Here is a 5228-nt window from a genome sequence, read left to right on the forward strand (position 1 = left end):
AACGTGGCATGAGATCGAAAGAAAAAGGCAAGTGAAAAAATATCGGAGCCAAAAATAATTCAAGAAAAGAAAGTTTTATAGTACATAGAGGATGACATGCGGGTCCCATTTAGCAGCAGCGGTATCACCGTTTGAGAGGCGGCAGGGGATCGAAAGAAAACGGCAAGTGAAAAAATATGAGGAGCCAAAAATAATTCAAGAAAAGAAAGTTTTATAGTACATAGAGGATGACATGCGGGTCCCATTTAGCAGCAGCGGTATCACCGTTTGAGAGGCGGTAGGGATCGAAAGAAAAAGGTAAGTGACCAAATATGAGGTGCCAAAAATAATTCAAGAAAAGAAAGTTTTATAGTACATAGAGGATGACATGCGGGTCCCATTTAGCAGCAGCGGTATCACCGTTTGAGAGACGGCAGGGGATCGAAAGAAAAAGGCAAGTGACCAAATTTGAGGTGCCAAAAAAAACTCCAAGAAAAGAAAGTTTTATAGTACATTAGAGGATGACATGCGGGTCCCATTTAGCAGCAGCGGTATCACCGTTTGAGAGGCGGCAGGGGATCGAAAGAAAAAGGTAAGTGACCAAATATGAGGTGCCAAAAATAATTCAAGAAAAGAAAGTTTTATAGTACATAGAGGATGACATGCGGGTCCCGAGTTAGCAGCAGCGGTATCACCGTTTGAGAGGCGGCAGGGATCGAAAGAAAAAGGCAAGTGACCAAATTTGAGGTGCCAAAAAAAACTCCAAGAAAAGAAAGTTGATTGCACATAGAGGATGACATGCGGGTCCCATTTAGCAAGCAGCGGTCTCAACGTTTCCAAGGCGGCAAGGGATCAAAAGAAAAAGGAAGTAGCCGTAAATCGGGGGTCAAAAAAATTCCAAGAATAGAAAGAATTTTGGTTCATAGAGGATGACATGAGGGACCCATGATCCCGCATCGTAAACGGCTCGATCGGAGAACGTTGAACGAGATGGCGCGATCGAGAAAAAAACAATGCCGCAGAGGCTGCCATCCGGGCCCTACATCCCTCGGCGGTGCGGATTTGCGTTGACTCGGCCGGTGAACCCGAGATTTCGAGATGCACCACGTCCCGGCCACCATACGCGACGTTTTGGCCGCTTTCGTCGGGCTAGGTGGCCTCAAAAACGAGAAAAAAAACTTTTGACATGCACCACGGAGGGACCAAAAATCGTCGGCCATGGTACACCAGCAACCACGGCGCGACTTCAACTTCGTCGGCCATGGCAACTTTTCTTGTAGTGATACTTTCCGGATACTTAATCCCACCTTTATAGCCACCCATTTACGCAGTGGTGTTTGGTGTAATCAAAGTACCTTTCTGGTATAAGTGATTTACATGATCTCATGGTCATAAGGACTAGGTAACTATGTATCGAAAGCTTATAGCAAATAACTTAATGACGAGATCTTATGCTACGCTTAATTGGGTGTGTCCATTATATCATTCATACAATGACATAACCTTGTTATTAATAACATCCAATGTTCATGATTATGAAACTAATCATCCATTAATCAACAAGCTAGTTTAAGAGGCATACTAGGGACTTCTTGTTTGTCTACATATCACACATGTACTAATGTTTCGGTTAATACAATTATAGCATGATATATAAACATTTATCATAAACATAAAGATATAAATAATAACCACTTTATTATTGCCTCTAGGGCATATCTCCTTCATTAAGTATGGTGCGTAATGTAATCAACAACTACATCCTCGGACATAGCATCAATGTTTTATCCCTAGTGGCAACAACACATCCACAACCTTAGAACTTTCTGTCACTGTCCCAGATATCAATGGAGGCATGAACCCACTATCGAGCATAAATACTCCCTCTTGGAGTTAAGAGCAAAAACTTGGCCAGAGCCTCTACTAATAACGGAGAGCATGCAAGATCATAAACAACATATAGGTAATAACTTGATAATTAACATAACATAATATTCTCTATCCATCGGATCCCGACAAACACAACATATAGCATTACAGATAGATGATCTTGATCATGTTAGGCAGCTCACAAGATCCAACAATGAAGCACAATGAGGAGAAGAAAACCATCTAGCTACCGCTATGGAACCATAGTCCAGGGGTGAACTACTCACTCATCACTCCGGAGGCGACCATGGCGGTGAAGAGTCCTCCGGGAGATGAATCCCCTCTCCGGCGAGGGTGCCGGAGGAGATCTCCGTAATCCCCCGAGATGGGATTGGCGGCGGCGGCGGCGTCTCGCAAGGTTTTCCGTATCGTGGCTCTCGCATGCGGGGGTTTCGCGACGGAGGCTTTAAGTAGGCGGAAGGGCAACGCGGGGGCCACACGAGGGCCCCACACCATAGGTCGGCGCAGCCTCGGGCTCGGGCCGCGCCGCCCTAGTGTGGCGGCGCCTCGTGGCCCCACTTCGACTCCTCTTCGGTCTTCCGGAAGCTTCGTGGCAAAATAGGACCCCGGGCGTTGATTTCGTCCAATTCCGAGAATATTTCGTTACTAGGATTTCCGAAACCAAAAACAGCAGAAAACAGCAACTGGCTCTTCGGCATCTTGTTAATAGGTTAGTTCCATAAAATGCACGAATATGACATAAAGTGTGCATAAAACATGTAGATATCATCAATAATGTGGCATGGAACAAAATTATCGATACGTCGGAGACGTATCAGGTATGCTGAAGATTACTCACAAGGTGCGTGTGCCATTTATAGTTGATGATTATGATGATGCGATAGAGTGCGATGTGTTGCTATTGGAGGTGTGTGGATTGCTACTTGGGCGTCCTTGGCAGTATGATCGCAATGTAACACATGCTGGGAGAGCAAATACATATTCTTTTATGCATGATGGCAAACAGCGGACTTTGAAGCCTATGGGTGATGATCATATCAAGTCCGATGTGGAGTTAGTGGTGCGTAAGGAGAAGTTGCACAAGCCTAATGTGCAGCAAGATGTGCATGATGTTCCGAGCATTGATGTTGGTGATGTTTCAGCCATGCCTGTAGATGACAAGCCAGTTCTTGTTGGTGACAAGCCGGATGAAGCTACACTTGTTGTTGATGTGGATGTTGCAGCATGTGCTACAGTTCCAGTTTGTGTTGATGCCAGTATACAGACTGGTGATGTTTGTGCTGATGGTGTGTCAGTACATATAGCGCAAATGCGCGTGGGAGGAGTGGGAGGCGAGCGCGTCAGTGGAGACAGTGGGCAGCGGCACTACCGTGTTAGGAGTACTGCAGTCCAGTTTTCCGCGACACCGCGGATGCATCGAGGCAAGGATGGACGTGTGAGACACTTATGTGGCCCAGGCATTACACATCTTGTGCAGGGTCATGTTCAGCGACATAGGGGTCCATCAAAACCTCGCAAGAAGAAGGTATTTGCGCCGAAGTCCAAGCTCATGTGGAGAAGAAAGGAGGCGCCAAGTGTTGTATCAAGTCAAGCAGGCCGGGAGGGAGGATGTGGTGTGGAAGGCAAGCAAGACTTGAGGACGGCGAGGATGTGTCATGTTCATATCACGTCACCTTTTCCAGAAGACCCTCACGCGTTGGGGACAACGCTTATTGAAGGGGGAGGATGATACGGGCATGGAGGTCTATGTGGAGCCCAGATTTAGGACTCCACCAGCTTAATTATCTTAGTTTATGTAATGGTCATATATGGACCAATTAGGGATTTTTAATAAATCGAGTCAGTCTTGGTTTGGGCATGTCCAACCAAGTTAGGGAGGCCCATAGTGGGGCGCCCAGCCCAGCGGTTAGGGTTAGGGATAGACAAGTTTAGACTAAAGATTAGGGTTTTCCCCATTGCGTGTGTTCACGTGTATCATTCCTCCGGGGGTACGGCGCTGCCTTTTATCTATTATATCCGCTGTGAAGGTTCTTGTGTTCATCAAGGATTATCTAGCTCAAGGTTTGAGGCGTATCGTTCATCGATCCGTTGCTTGCTGGATTCGTTCCCTCTTCTCCAGGCTGCGTTCATCGCGCGCTGTGAAAGATCGGGAATCAACCTAGGTGGATCTGCTGGGATCCCCCCTATCATCACGGGCACGGAGTGCTCTATATGGTGGATCTTCTGCCCCACCACCATCCCGCATGGGGGTAACGATCTTCTGCCCCCATCACCTCAGATATCTTGATGTCTTGTTCTTTTCTGTGGATTTGTTGTGGTAGGCTCGGTCCCTTGTTGGTAGACTATGCGCCAGTTATTTTCCTTCCATAATTAGCGAAGTACTGGTAGACTATGTTGTCAGATTCTATGTGGAGCGGCAACGGTTCTTAGTTAAATCATGTCTTGTTGCGAGTACTGGTGGATCTGACAACATCGCTACATAGTAATTCAGCAAAGCTACTTGACTAGTTCAGTTCCAATATGTTTACAAGTGGTAGCGCAGTAAAAATTTGTCAATAACATTTGAAATGAGTCTGTTTAAAATGAGGATTTTTATTACTATAGTAGCTTTCCAATATACGAAAAATATAGTAAATGTGGTGGAAGGCCATGCTTTGTGAACTCATATATATGGCTCTTTAGTTTTGACAATCGTTTCGCGCATTTGATTTGGTCTTTCATTTTATTTGAACTTTGTAATTGCATTGGCCTATGATTAGAATGTTTGGTCACCTGTACACTCTGGGGTGGGGCCAGTGGACCTAGTGTGGTGGCACAAATATCAATCTCTTGTGCATCCTACTTGGCTTCGCTGACCCCATCCCTGAATGTTAATATTTGTTTCGACCAATAAAGTATGAGACATGCTATTTAGTTGATACTACTTGGCTCGTATTTGAGTTGACATTCTTCGTTTATTTTGGTTTTTTTCCATTTTAGTGTCGATGATTAGAATGTTTGGTCACCTGTACACTCGGGGGTGGTGCAAACGAGCCTGGTGTGATGACACAAATATCAATCTCTTGTGCATCCTACCCAGCCTCGCTTACACCATCCCTGAATGTTAATATTTGTTTAGACAAACAAAGTATGAGGCATATGATATCTAGTTGATACTACTTGGCTCGTATTTGAGTTGGCATTCTTTATTAACTTTGGCCTTTCTTCTATTTTAGTGCCGATGATTAAAATGTTTGGCCACTCGTACACTCTGGGGTGGATCTAGTGAGTCTTGTGTGATGGCACAAATATCAATCTCTTGTGCATCCTACCTAGCCTCACTGACTCCATCCTTGAATGTTAATATTTATTTCGGTCAA

This window comes from Lolium rigidum, chromosome 5 (genome assembly GCF_022539505.1).
Source record: "Lolium rigidum isolate FL_2022 chromosome 5, APGP_CSIRO_Lrig_0.1, whole genome shotgun sequence".
Taxonomy (NCBI): Eukaryota; Viridiplantae; Streptophyta; class Magnoliopsida; order Poales; family Poaceae; genus Lolium; species Lolium rigidum.